This window comes from Euprymna scolopes, chromosome 41, assembly GCF_053919585.1.
Source record: "Euprymna scolopes isolate OS-2025 chromosome 41, ASM5391958v1, whole genome shotgun sequence".
Taxonomy (NCBI): Eukaryota; Metazoa; Mollusca; class Cephalopoda; order Sepiida; family Sepiolidae; genus Euprymna; species Euprymna scolopes.
In genome coordinates this window covers 18123576-18139425 of record NC_136522.1, presented here as the reverse complement: position 1 = coordinate 18139425, position 15850 = coordinate 18123576, and the positions used below count along the sequence as shown (strand labels likewise).

General features: G+C 36.9%; 1 protein-coding gene across 1 annotated transcript in view; it reads right to left on the bottom strand.

The window, feature by feature from the left end:
- The window catches only part of LOC145266371 (putative E3 ubiquitin-protein ligase UNKL), a 218837-nt gene extending 207364 nt beyond the window's left edge, over positions 1 to 11473 (bottom strand). Inside the window, exon 1 of the mRNA XM_080121996.1 lies at positions 11259 to 11473. The gene's annotated coding sequence lies outside the window, so the exon portion shown is untranslated. The remainder of the gene's footprint in view (positions 1 to 11258) is intronic.
- Positions 11474 to 15850: the final 4377 nt, after the last annotated feature.

Sequence of the window (15850 nt, the reverse complement as noted above, 5' to 3'; positions counted from 1 at the left end):
TTCTAAGCAAAGTGAAGTTGGCATTAGCAACAAGAAGTCTTGCCTGATATCTAAAAAGATATTGTCATTGGGCCACATGTTTTATTTTAAGTGTCGGACCATCATGTAAGTGATGTGAATTAAACTGAAAGATGGAAAGGTATAGCTGATAATACAGTTTTATGGAGCAAATGGGTTTGAGAGAGAGAAGCAAAGAAAAAGGAAAAAGAGAATTAAAGAGAAATATGGTTTAAGATAGAAAAAAAAGGAATAATCTCCAAACGACAGAGAAGGAAATGCTAATCTTAAAGAGATGGTGGTTGGAATTAGGAATCAATAATAAAAACATTGTGTTTTGGAAATGAAGAGAGATTTGCTTGCTGGCATCGAAGAGTACACATCGCTTTGGGCTCCTGTCCAGAGGCCAGAAACCTCCCCTGACCAGCTAGGTTGAAAAGCTCTTGCTCCTCTGATTAAGCTATCCAACCTAAGTTGAAAACATCTTGCATCATGAAGCCATTAAGAACCTGAAAGATTAACTTTTCTTTGCACAAAATGTACCCTGAATATCTTATGAATAATTATTCTCGTTCATAAAAAAAAATGATCTCAAAGTTATCATTGAATTGTTTGAGTTGAAAACTCACACCACAACCAACCTAGACTGCACTGAGAAAAGTGATATACCAGCGACACCAGAAAATCAACGAACAGCCCGTCAGATTTAGAGTAGTGTGTTTTCTATGCCCTGAACATTAGAGCAGTAGTTACAGTGACAAATAAGTGTCTGGTTGCATTTTTAAGGGGGTCATCACTAGACAAAGATACATGTGTTGCCACAGGGACTTAGGGTCATTGCACATTTTCTCACCAGTGTGTACGACAAGAGTCAGTCCAGGGTTGTATTACAGAAGGACAAATGAGATAATTCCAAATAATTCAAATATGCCAAATTTTAGAAAGCCCTTCTTAACATGGGGAGGGGCATCGTAAAACTAAAATTTGTTTAGAAATTATTTTACTTATGAAAATAAAACTATTCGATCGATTTACAAGATTTTTATGTGTACAAAATTTTCTTCTTGTTACAGGTACCTGCATTTATACAGATTTTTTGGTGCTTCTTTATTATGGTAGCGAAATTCAAAAACTGAAATATTGAATTTCAGGTGAAACTAATGGTATCTACTAAATTGTCATGACACAGTCATGAACATATCCAAAACTTAGGAAAAACGATAAGGTAGAACATTAATTATTAATGAAAATAGTTTTCGAAAACAATTAGTGAAAATTAAGTTTTGCAAAAAAAAAAAAAAAGAAAAAGAAAAGAAACTGGCGAGTTCTAATAGTAACAAAAGGGAGGTAATTATTTTCTGAAAAACTGAAAATCTTTGGCCAATTTAACAAAACTAAATAACACATAATATTCTTTCTAAGTGAAACTGGCATAGGGCCAACCACTTCTCTAGACGAATTCATAATTAAAGGTTACTCCAACTTAACATCTAAACCTGACCCCCAAGATCGCCATGGGCATGGAATATGTGCCTAGATCAAAGATGGCTTTCCATGTGGTAGGGATATCTCCAGAGAAGACCCTAATTTACCTTATATGTGCTTTCGGGTTGCACTAGCTTACACCACTGCATTTATATTTGCCCTATATCGCCCCCACAACAGTGGAGTTACTATCTTTAAGAGCATATCTGAGAAAATTGACCACATCCTGTCTGCTCATCCTTCGGCTAACATTCACATTTGTGGTGACTTCAATGTCCATAATGTGGAATGGCTGACCCACTCAAATAAAACCGATGACAAGGGGAGGTTTTGTCACGATTTTGCCATTGCCTATGACCTCACTCAGATTGTTCACGAACCCACCCATGTGCCTGATACAGCCGGTCAATATGCAAGCCTTCTAGACCTTTTCCTCACAACTTCCCCTGAGCTGTGTTCATGTTCCGTTCTATCTCCTTTGGGATCCACTGACCACTCTGTTGTAGCAGTTAAGATAAAAATGAAATGTAATAAATCTTCAGACGTACCTCTCCACCGTACTGTATATCGATACTCTATGGCTGACTGGGATAGCTTCTGTGCATTCATATCTGACCTACCCCTCCATTCCATGTTTAAAAAGGATGTGTCCTCCAGAGTATCAGACCTGACCGAATGGTTAACTATAGGCATAGACCGATTCATACCATCGAAAAAATTCCAACAAAAACCTAACAGCCAGCCATGGTTCTCCCCAGAATGTGCTGCTGCCATCGCGCACAGAAATCACTTTTTCCATAGCTACCAATGTAATAGATGTACTGAAACTAAAGCTGCTTTCAGGACTGCCAGCAACAACTGTAAAAGAGTAATAAAACATGCAAGAGAGCTATATGCTCAGTCTGTTAAATCCAAAGTAGCTGAGCAGCGGCTTGGTTCCCACCAGTTCTGGCAAATAGCAAACAGGATCTTGAACAGAAGTGTACGTTCTTTCCCAACTATCATCAATGGACCTGAGGTCATCTCGTCAGCATCAGACAAGGCCAGACTATTTGCCAAGAAATTTGCAGCTAATTATACCCTATGCGACGATGGCCAACTCCCTGTATTTCCTCCTATAACAGACAACACGCTATGCAACATACAAATATCTGTGCGTGAGGTCGCCAAGCTAATCAAGAACCTTGATTCCAGTAAAGCAACGGGCTCTGATGGCATTCCAGTTATAGTGCTGAAAAAGCTCCAACCAGAACTTGCCCCCATACTTACAAAACTGTTTAAGCGTTGCCTTAAGGAGAAGTGCTTTCCAACACCCTGGAAAACCTCATCAGTATGCCCTGTATTTAAGAATTCAGGTGAAAAGTCATCTCCCTCTCAGTACAGACCAATAAGTCTCCTGTGTGTCATGAGTAAATTGTTGGAATCCATATTAAATAAAGAAGCAGTCAACCACCTCAACAGAAACACGCAATATGGTTTCCGCTCTGCAAAATCTACAGCAGATGTGCTAACAGTTATATCACACAGGATTAGTGAAGCTCTTGACAAAGGTTTCCTTTCCAGGGCAATTGCTCTTGACATATCAAAGGCCTTCGATAAGGTATGGCATAAGGGCCTACTTCACAAGATTTCCAGCTACGGTATTACTGGAAATGTTTTCTCAATCATTAAATCATTTCTCTCCGATAGGTTCATAAGAGTAGTGGTTGATGGGCAGAAATCAGAGGCCCACAGTATTAATGTTGGAGTCCCTCAGGGGTCCATCCTGGGTCCAACTGTCTTCCTGATCTACATCAATGATCTCCAAAAACATATACTTAAATCATTCGTTGACATCTATGCTGATGACACGACCATTTATGGCAACACATCAAAGGCCGTAAATGACAAAGTTCTCTCTAATTCTCTCTCCTCTGATCTTGAGCACATGGTACAATGGGGGAAGAGGTGGCTGGTCATTTTTAATGCATCCAAAACCAAGCTTCTATCTTTACATCATCAACGCTCTGATCCCCATCTGGCATCAATTGAAATGGATGGCTCTCGTCTTGGAGAGGCTCCATGTTTTGACAAGCTTCTGGGTTTGACCTTTACTCCTGATCTAAAATGGAACACGTACATCAAATCTGTTGTCAGGGACGCTGGGAAAATGGTGGGATCTTTCTACCGCTCCAGAAGATATCTCACTACTGATGCAATTCTCTATCTTTATAAAAGCCAAGTACGTCCAAGGATGGAGTACTGCTGCCACATCTGGGCAGAAGCTGCTAAAAACAGCCTATCCTGCCTCAACAGAGTACAAAATAGACTTCGTGGTTTAGTGGGGGATGCCCTTTTCTCTTCCCTGCAACCTCTCTCCCACAGAAGAGACGTTGCAAACCTGTCTTTGTTTTATCGCTATTTCCATGACAGGTGCTCGTCTGAGCTCCAATCCCTCGCCCCCCCCTCGTCAATCTTTCACGAGAAACACCCGTCTGACTGAAACTACTGTCAATAATTTTCCCCACTCTTTATCTGTGCCTAAATCCAAACGTAGATTCCATGAGCAAAGCTCCTTTCTTAGAACTGCACGCCAGTGGAACTCTCTGCTGCTTGCCTGTTTCCCACCTGACTACAACTTGGACGTCTTCAAGTCCAACATAAACAAACTCCTGACAAACCGCCCCCTTAAGTAAGACACTCTATCAAAAACCCCAATATTAATGATTACTACAATATTATCTCATTGATTACTGTACACGCAATAACCCTTATCCCTGAGTGGCCTTCGGGCCTTGATAAGTGGTGACCCACATGTAAAAAATAAATGAATAAAAAAAAAAAATAATAATACAATAACGAAGAAAAACCGATTTTTCTTTATTTTTGTGTTTTCTTTAATTGGGGTGGGGGTGGGGATATGACCAGGCAGCGAAAGAACTAATTTCATTTTATTTTATTTTTTTTTTAGTTTCAAAAGTTTAAAACTATGTAAGCCGATAGGGTAAATTTTCAGATTAGGTCCACCTCCACCTCCACAATTTTCTTTTAAATGACGACTCTTATGTTTTCCACTATGCTGAATACGAAAATCGCATTGAAAGTTTGCAGAAGTAAGTAGTTATCGAGATATAAAAAGTTGTATCATGCATTGTATTCTTTGGCGGCCATCTTTTTTACGCGCGTGCACGCGCCATAAACAAATCTAATCATCTATGACTGACACTGCACGCGCATAAAAAGATGACCGCCAAAGAATACAGTGCATAATACAACTTTTTATATCTCGATAACTACTTATTTCTGCAAAATTTCAATGCGATTTTCGTATTCAGCAGAGTCGAAAACCTCTAAAGTTGTAATTTAAAAGAAAATTGTGGAGGTGGACCTAATCTAAAATGCCGATAGAAAAATTAATTTTTTACAGAAAATCATTAATGGGAATTCGTAGGTGTTACAACATAAATCTAGTAAGTATGAATTGTTGAGTAATCTCCTTTTATTTCTGATTATATTTTTAACTGCGGGCGAGACAGTCACAGTCACTTCTCGAATACTCATAAAATTTGATTTTCTTATTTAAAACTAAAACTACTTGATCAATTTACGTGATTTTTGTCACATGATATTTTCGTTTCGCAACGTCATACAGATTTTTAAAAGTAGGGGTAATTCTAAAAATACACTGACAGCCATATTTAAACGACTTTAATTTTCTTTTTGGTGCGTGAGAGATCTTTTTTTTTTTCTTTTTCTTTTTTTAATGTTGTTTTAAGCAAAAACAATATTACGTACCTAATTGTCATGTCGAAAATAGTAATATAGCAAAAAATTACGAAAATTCATCGACTAGAAAGTTATTTATAGTCAAACGTAATTTTTATGGAAAATTGGGTAAAATTGTATTTTTCTCAAATGTTATGAAGTAGATGACGCGTTCACACGTAGGGGACATAATTTGGAACGCGTATTTAAGATTACATCCTGGCGTCGAAGTCTTGTACTTTTATAGCGGTAGATTTGTAAAAACAATAGCAGTTCTACTCGTTGAATTTTCGTAATTTTTGGATATGTTACTATTTTCGACATGGCAATTAAGTGCGTGATATTGTTTTTGCTTAAGACAACATAGTTTTTTTTTTTTAAATCGATCTGTCGACGATCTTAACAAGCACCTCTCTCTCTCTCTCTCTCTCCCCCCCTCTCTCTCTCTCTCTCTCCCTCTCTCTCTCTCTCTCATAGTTTTTGAAACTTAGTATTTATGGTTTAAAACAGTACAATGTCAAGGCTGTACACATTAGACCAAAAAGATAAACATTACTTTTATTGCACGCGCCCCACCCCATCCGCAATTGTATTAAAGAACCCTCCGATCATAGTTTTGAAAATAGCTTTTGAAAAAAAAAAAAATGTAATTAAAAAAAAAAACGGTAATAGTTTTTCAAAACAGGGTTTAATCGAATTCGAAACAAACAAAAACAAGTTGCAATATTTGTTCAGGGACCTTCAACTTTGAAAATAATTGTTGACATGTTGAAGAGAGGGATAGAAAGGGAATACTTCGTTATATTTCATCATTTTAATTTAACTTTTCTTTAGTAGAAAAAACAAAGCAATTTTAAAATGTTAAATTCACTTTGAAATCAAAACAAAAATATAAATAAAACCAGCAAGATATAATTGAAATACAACTAAAAATTTATGAAACAAGAAGTTGTTACAAAAACAGACACGATTGTCAAAAGTAACTTTTTCTAAAAGTATGGATGCCCAACAGTGATAAAAACTTGTTTAACAGAAAATATGGTACTTGTGCGTTTTTGGTACCGTGCTGAAACGTTATTATTTTGAAAGACATTCTGAACATATGAAGAGGAGGGTGTTTTGTAACTATTCTGTACTTTTATATAACAATTTAATAATAATAATAATAAAAAAAAAAGATAGCGTGAAACTGGAATTTAACATAAAAAAATAAAAATAGCGCGGTACCAAAAATGCATAAGCACCGATAATCGAGTTTTTAGGGTTTGTTTTACAATCTACAGCGATTCAAAAAATGTGGTAAAAAATCAAATATACAACAAATAAATGTTATCATCATTGTCAATAAAAATTACTTTGCAACCTACCTGCATCATTTCAAGAAGAAGAAGAAAACTATGATTCTAAATAATATGAATGATACCATTAACGGTACTTATACACTTATTGTACCGTGCTGAAATAATATTATTTAGAAAGCCATTCTTAACATGGGGGTGTTTTGTAACTAATCTATACTTTCACCTAACAATTTAATAATAAAAAAAGATATCGTAAAACTTGGATTTAACTTAGCGCCGCGCCGCCGCAGTCCGCAGTCCAGGGGAAGGACCGAATTAACAATTGGGTACTTTTAAGAAATGGACACCCAGAGGATTTTAGATTCAGTTCTGAGTATTGACAAAAATTTCCGAGTCCATAAGTAGGTTACGATTTAAAAGACACTTCAATTTTTTTTTTTTTTAAACCCTAACTGACCAAGCTCTTTGCTTGCTTAGTGTCGCTGTCGCTTGCCTTTTTTAATTTTTTTTTTTCAAATCGTAAACTGTTTCGATCATTTCTAGAACTAGTTTTCGATTCTCCATTAATTTTTTGGGAATTGACTCGATAACTGAAATCCTCATGATGCCCATTTCCTTAGTGTCCAACGTCGTTGGACTCCAACGATTCTTTGACATAACATGGCGTGGGAACTTTGTTTTATTTTTTTACGCTTTCACTAAAAACAAGGCGTATTGCCATTTAGAACGTAAGGAGCTACTATTTGTGATCATGTCTAACCGGGGATTGTGGGGAGTTTAATAGCGATTTGTTCACATTACATTTAAACTTCTTCAAGTTTGTACAGTCAGGGAAGCAGGAAACGGTGGGAATTCTAAAGTCTAACAGTTCGAAGGGGAAAAGACTATTAGAATAGCAGGCTTTGGTGCATCTAGGGTCATCAATAACGAAGGGGTGCGATTTTGCTGTTTATCGAGCCAGTCTGGAGCATGTACGTCGTGGAGGCACAAGTGCTGAGAGTTCATCAAAGTACATTCCATTAAAGTACTTGTAAAATAGACGCAAGGATGCGACGATAGGACAGATGTCTGAGGTTGGCCGATAGTGCAGAACCTATTAGATTTGGGATTCTTTTTTTTGGGGCTCCTGTCTAAGATGGAGAGACTAATGGTAGATGCACCAGTCCAGATGTGGCAACAATACTCCATGTACTGTACTTCAATGTCATTCACCGTGTGCTACCCTTTCCAGGAAGATGCTGAGGTTGTTTCACTCGCATCGAAAATTGCAACCTGAACTCTTTTGGAGTGAGGGATGAGATTCTGACACGGGTCGATGCAATAAATCAACATTCACCTGCATATTCTGTACATATAAAAATAATTTATGATATATTTATAAATGATGTGTTTCGCATTTTTAATAGGTGGTAAGTCATTTAGACTTATTCATGTCTTTAGTAGCTCTCAGGCTTAAAAAGTGTGCGCACCACTGACCTAGACCAAGGGTCTCCAAAATGTTTGAACTGGGACCATATTGCTGACTTTTTAGAGCTACGTGTGTCAAAATTAAAAAAAAAAAAAGAAAAAAAAAAAAAGAAAAAGAAAATGACCTGGAGTTGTTTGGTTCTCAAAAACTGTATTCTTTAAATCATTTTCTTAACAAACAAAAAAAAAAAAAAAAAAAAAAAACTACTACACTATTTTTACACATTTCCATTTTTTACATTTTTAATGAAAATTTTTCTGTAAGAACTCTATGGACTGGATTAAAGACTTTGACGGGCCAGATTTGGCTCGCGGGCCATAATGCCTTTGGGGTCAGGGAAATCTCTCCTTTCAATTCAAATTCTGTAGAAACACCAATATGGCAGTAATAACATTGACACACCGGTTCTTGCCAGATCAATGAAGTTAAGCAACGATAAGCCTGGCTAGTACCAGGTGGGTGACATCGATTTTTTTCCCATTTTATCAGCAAGCGAAAAAAAAACCCCATAAAATTTGATTTTTTTTGCAAATAATTAATAACAATAGATTTAATTCCAAATCAAATCGAACATAAACACAATCAATGCACATTTGAAACTATTTTGACTGTGCCAGGTTCGATGAGAGATTAATTTTATTCATTTGTTTTTTTAGTAAGGGTGACGCGTGCTGTAACAACACTCTTTCATGAATACAGCACGTCTATGGGCAAAAAAACTTTCAGTGCGACTAGGGAGCAAGAAGCTTCCTGACTCTCACAGTCAAGTCGACAAATCCAGCAACAAAAAGGTCTCAGCAGCAGCAACAGTAGTTCAAACAGCCCTTTTCAGGGCTACCTTTTCCACATTACTTATGCGAATAACAAACTACTTCTATGACGCAACTACTGCTGCCTGCCTTCTGAGTAGTGTTGGGTCAATTAATCAGAATTGGAATCGAAAAAAAAATCAGAAATTTGGGGGGTATCGGAATTGGAAAAAATTGTGCCTATTTTCCGATGCCAACAACGATTCTTTTAATTGGCTTTCTTTTATTTGATTTTCTTCAAAGAAAAATATTCCACCGCTGATAGTAATACTAAAGTAGTGAACATCTGTTGATTTTAACCTATTAGTAAAACTAAAATCGATAGATCATCCCTCACAAGTGTATCCGTACGTTTAAGAAAATATCTGCACATTTAACATGTGTTTTTACGGTAATCATGAAAAATAATAACTTTATAGTTAAATATGTAGAGATTTAGAAAGAATCGGAATCGGTAATTGTATCGGAAAAAATACTGGAATCGTCCCATCCTTACTTCTGAGACTACTTTTCTACAACGAACGGACTCCAGATCACTCCTGCAGTTTCCAGCATTTCCTGCAGCCTTCAGCGCCTCCTACAGCTTTTTCAGTGCTTGAACCTGTAAGGCTACTCACTCCAGTGCTTGTAGTGCTTGTAGCCGTCAGGCAACTCATTCTAGCGCTGATCGATGTCCGGCTACCCATACCAGTGCCTGCTGACATCCAGAGATCCTGTTCTAGTACTCACTGTTTCTGGTTACCTGCTCCAGTGCATACTGACGTCAAGCTGTCCCATTCGAGAGGCTGATCCTATTTTACTCGGACCAATCACGGTCTCCAGGCCTTTCAAATTTGCCACTTGGATTTATTTCTTTTTGGTAAGTAAAAGACGGTCCATTGTCTTTTAACGAATTTCAGTGTCTGTCATTCTTCTTTTGCTATTGCCGTTCTCTTTCTTCCTCTGTGTCTACCTTATAGTTTTACAATCGATTGACGCATCTCGATACCGCCTCCCGACCCGCTGCAACAATAAAAAAATAGTTTGATTCAAATTCTGTAGAAGTAGATTAAAAAAAAAAAAAACAAAGTCAGGACCCATTAGTTCTTTTTTTATCAAGGCCCAGAAGCCATTCGGGGATAAGGGTTATTGCGTGTACAGTAAACAGAAAATTTCTGACATCTCAGGCTACTGTTCACACAAGTACTGCCAATCTGGAAAGCAGCCTTTTCTTCACCCTTTGTTAGAAAAATCACTCATTGGAAATGAGGACTGAGGGACAAAAAAGGAGAAGCAAGAGTTACTAGAGCTGCCGATAACACATCCACAGTGCATTATCTACTCTCCATAGTCCCAGTAGACCATCTTCCCAAGTATTACTTCCTCCTTCAGGAAGAGAAATTGATTTATTGCAATCACCTGAAACCTTCTGACGTAGGAATGCAAATAGGTCCGCTCACGACAACTTTGATACTTGTGCAGTTTACAGACCGTAGTGAAATAACATGGCAATTCGGAATCTTAACTTATTGGTCTAAGGGGGGGGGGAGAAATGGGTAAATCTATTTTACCAAGTGAAAGTCGCCAAAAAAACAAATGTATTATAAATAAATGTTACCAAAGGCAAGAGAAGTTACTCTTCTACCTAGCTGGATAAGTTTTTAGTATCTTTACTTATTTTTTAATGTTTATTCGATTCAAAAAACAATTAGTGTCGAGCGTTACACGAGAATAAAAAAAATAACCGTGAGAAATTTCTTACATCTTTGAAGTCTCGATAATGACTTAAAAATATAAAAATATCGTGATAAAACCCCACCTAATAAATATCAAGGTAAGGTTTTTGGACCACTTTTTCGTACATCTGTGAATTGTAAAACAAATCCATCAACATTATTTAGAGACATTTTTAACATGGGGATGGGGGCTTTGTTGGCTAATCTGTACTTTCACCTAACGATATAACCAAAACATGCCGTAAAAATTGAATTTAACATCCCATCTAAAATGTAGCACAATTCGTAAATTGAATGAGAACTGCAACTTTTTTGCACCCATACAGAGTGACCCCTCCATTTATTTATAGAAAGGGGGAGGGGCTCTGGAATGGATTCACCTATATTAAATTGGCCTGGTGTCAAATCTCTTGGTGGGAAGAAAAGTAAATATTGGGATCATGCTCCTAAAAAAGTATTTTTTGCATGCGCCCCTGTCTTATCAAAGAACCAGATTAACATATTTTGGAATTTTTAATTCTTTGTATAAAACTTTGGGTCATTACTTTTTCTTGTTTTATGTCAAAACATCAACAAGGATTTATTTATTCTCATATTGTGGTCCGACTGGGCATCCATACATTTTTAACCACTCCCGGCGGTTACGTGAGTGCCTGTTTCTTTATCGCCCCCCCCCCCCTGTTTTCGACCACGTGCAGCAGCAGAAAAATAAAAGAAGAAAAAGAACTATTTTTCTTACCAAAACAAGAAAAATGTCCGCTGAAAATCTTTCAGTCTTCTTTTTATCACAAAACAATCTTTCTCAATCTGGTGAAAACACAAAGTTTGAAGTTTTAAAATCTCTTCGCGGTTCAGCACGACCTAAGGCGAAACGTGATTTTGGACAGAAGTAAATAAAGAGGTTGCGAGTAGGTAAACGTGTAGAGAGAGAGGGGTAAAATCTATAAAAGGAGGAGGGAGAGAGAGAGAGAGAGGAAACAAATCACTTCTCTCTCTCACTCTGTCTTTATATATACCGGCATAAACCAAAGTAACTAACAGTAGAGGGAGGGGAATAAACGAGGAGGAGGGGGCAGTAATTGCTCACCCTAACTTTTAACTATTTACTCACTCAGTCATTGTTTTTACTTTCTCTCCCTCTCCCTACCTCTCTCGTTTTCTTCACGAATAATGGTAAAAGAAAGGGGGAAGGAGAAAAGACAGAATCAACGCATTCGTCACTCTCTCCCTTTCTCTCGCTTTCTCCTTCTTTCTCTCTTTTTTCGAGCATACCGGCAAAAACAGAACTAATTTAAAACTATATCAATTTTCTATTTTTTTTTTTGCAAATTAATAATTTAGTCTGTTTGTTCCACTTGTTCTCGGAATTTCGATGGGCTGAATTTTTTTTTTGTATGGATATTTAGGTGCTTATCCAGAACCCAAACTAATTTTTTTAAAAATACAGAAAATTCTTTATGGTGTTGGTGGTGTACCGAACGGAAATGTCATGTTCAAAAAAATTATGTAAATTGTTACTTTTTTAATTTTTTATTTATTTTTTTTTAACTAAAAAAAATGAAATTTTATACTAAACGACGAAACGAAAGTTTGTTTTGATCTGCCATGTTGTTTTAAATAACGGAGGCAACTCAATTCAAACTGCCGAGATCAAAAGCAGCCAGCCTTGAATGAGAACGATTTACTCTTAAAATCGCTAAAACATCGTAAAAAATAAGTATATATATATATATATATATATATATATATATATATATATATATATATATATATATATATATATATACTAGCAGTTCAGCCCGGCTTTGCTCGGGTCCTATGTACTATTCATAACTCTATGTGCATATATATATATATATATATATATATATATATATATATATATATATATATATATATATATATATTAAAAAGTTTGACTCATGTCCAGGTAATGTACATCTAAAATTTCAAGTGGTAAGACTCAAAATTGGCGGAGGAGTTTGGTAGAGTTTGCAAAGGTCAACTCTTTCAACTTTGACCTATGGCAGCCAAAATTTCGCTTAAAAACTGATTAAAAAGCTTGCTACATGTCTGAATACCTTTTATATAGATTTCAAATCTTTAGACTCAAAGTTGGCTGAATAGTTTGCTAGAGACAGCAAAGGTCAAATCTTTTAAACTTTGACCCCTTGGCAGCCAAGTTTTCGGCCAAAAACCGATTAAAAAGCTTGCCCTGTATGAATACACTTTATGTAAAATTTCAAATGTTTAGACCAAAATTTGGCTGAGTAATTTGGTAGCGACCGCAGAGGTCAAATGTTTTTTAAACGTTGACCCCAATTTTGACCCCTTAATATTTATTGTTTTGGGCTCAAATCAAATTAAAAAGTTTGATCCAAGTTTTCTGGCATCGCCCAGGATCTTGCTTCATTGGAAAGCAGGTCTAGTGGAACAGAGTTCCACAGGCGGGCAGTTCTAGGAAAGAAATTCTGCTCATGGAATTTGCGTTTAGATTTAAGCACAGACAGAGAGTGGGGGAATCTGTTGATGGTTGTTATAGCTAGACTTAGCATGATCACATGATTGGTCTAGGTGAAGGCCAACTTTACAGAGATCTTCGGGCGTGTGTGTTTGTTATGTACGTGCATCAACGCATGTTTTATACATGTATTTATAATGCACGCACGGTTCGTTTTCAATCATATGTTCTCTTTTTAGCTGTGAGCAATCAAGAAGCAACGGCTCAACATTAAGATGACGGTATTTAAACACATACAATAAACAGTTTGCTTTACACATGCTAGTTTTTTAACGGACTACTAACTCCAGTCCCAATACAGCATAATCACACTGACCCACCGGTTCTCACCAGATTACCAAAGTTAAGCAACGATTAGCCTGGCCAGTACCAGATGGGTGGCCATTTGGGAATGCTAGGTGCTGTATGTACCCGTGTTGGGACATAGAAATTCCTGGATTGGTATCTGGGGTCGCGTTTAAAATAATTGGGAGAGATGCGATTTCATTAAAATATGCATTTAGAACAGAGAAAACTCTGATGTAAAAATCCTGAGGCCTACCGTCTGCTCTGTCTTGTAGCAGCCATTGCACCAACTGAAATTAGCAGTTGTACTAAAAATTGTGGTTGGTTCTTCACAAAGCCTTCACCATCAAAAACAAGCAGAGATGCATTTATTGTGCTATTCCGAACAGGTAGGAAGGGGGCACACAATGTAACTAGGTGTAGCGGGACACGCTGTCTGTCTATGTCTCACATGTATGCAAGTGGCCCATCTCTGACTTTTTTTCTGTGACAGTTTTTTACTTTATACAGGGTCCGCCAATGAATCGGGAAGATTTTAAAAATTAATTAGTCATTGAAAAAATACATTTTAACAATTTTATCTATATATATAAAAGCGAAAATGTATGTATGTATGTATGTGTGTGTGTGCTAAAAACTTTCGACAGACACGACGAAAATTCACAAACTCGGTATCATATCGAAGCCCCATCCTTCGCTCGAAAAATTGGCCAAAAACGTTCATTTTTTTCACCCCGAAATCGACAATTTTCGACGGGGGGGGGGGGGCAATAAAAAGGGTCTTCTCGTGACGATGTATGTGCCAGTTTAGTTTAAATAGTTGAAAAACAGAACAAATTTCATGTACGTCACGTTAGGTCAGTCGGTTAGCGTGTTGGTTCATTATCTAAACATTTTGGGTTCGAATCGTGGTGTGAGATGTTTTTCTTTTTTCGATTTTTTAAATTTAAATATTGAACCAGTGTTATTTAAGCCATTTTTCACGTAACGTTCGTTTTTCTGTTTTTTTTTTTTTTACTTCGCTTATCCACCCCCGACTAAACACCCAGGTACCCACCGATTTTTTAAATTTTAATATCGAAACAGGCTTTTTTCACGTGTTTGTTTTCTGTTTTCATCATTCGTTTGCTTTACGTTAGTTATTTTTGTGTATTTTTTCGATGTTTTGAATACCCCCCCACTTAATTAAAACGTTGTTTTCTTTTTTTACTTCACTTATAACAAACAAACAAACCTACGTCATCGTCGTCGTAATGATCGACGACTTCCGGGCGCGCACCTGTCAATTTGGTTCTTACTTAAATAAATTCAAACATCTTTCACTAACTCATTCTGGCTGGCCGAGTTTATTTTCAAACTTCGCCTCAGGGCTTCTGGTTCGATCCTACCCCCCCCCCAGTTTCTTTTTTATTTAACACCACACACACCCACAAACACCCAGGCAACGCCGGGTACCCCTGCTAGTCTTCTATAAATATAAAAGCGAAAATGTATGTATGTGTGTATGTGTGTTCGCTTTTTCTGTATGTCTATAAAAGGCTTTTTTCAGAGAAGCGGTCAGTCGGTTCACAACTTCTTAAAACTTTTTATATCACATATAAATCGTAATATCTCAGAGTTAACAACGAAGCTCGCCTGTCTATTTTATTTGCTCGACTTTGGGAAGATAAATATTCAACATTTGTCGCTCGCCGCATATGGATTAGTCTTTTTCATATAATGAAAATGAAACTAATTCTGACGGTATTTTCCGAAAGCAATCAGCTTTGATCAATGTGGAAATATTTTCCATATATCAAACAATTGCTATTCAATTTGGGCAAGGGGAGTTGTTTCCCCCTACCCCCAACGTCTTGGGAAAATAAAAATTAAAAAAAGCGTTCCCACACTAAATGAAATACTATCCCGCAGTCAAAGTTGATCTCATTAAGTCATTAAAATGGGCACCTGCCAAATCCAAGTAATTAAATAAATTCAAACGTGTTTCCGTTAGCATCTTGCGATGGCCCAATGGTTAAAACCGTTGCACTCTTTTTTTTTCACACTTTAATTTACAACTTTGCCTCAACGGTTCGGGTTCGATCCTCATACTTACCTACCAAAACATTTTTTTTATTTTACCCCCCCCCCCCCCCGGAGTTTCCACACACACCTCCAAACACCCAGGACAACATCGGGTACCCCTCGCTAGTCTATAAATATAAAAGCGAAAATGTATGTATGTTTGTATGTGTGTTCGCTTTTTTCAGAGAAGCGGTCGGTCGGTTCACAACTTTTTAAAACTTTTTATATCACATATAAATCGTAATATCTCAGAGTTAACAACAAAGTTCGCCTGTCTATTTAATTTACTCGACTTCGGGAAGATAAATATTCAACATTTGTCTCTCGCCGCATGTGTCTTTTTCCTATAACATCTTGGGAAAATAAAAATTTTAAAAATGCGTTCCCGCACTAAATGAAATACTATCCCGCAGTCAAACTTGACCTCATTAAGTCATTAAAACGTGCACCTGACAAATCCA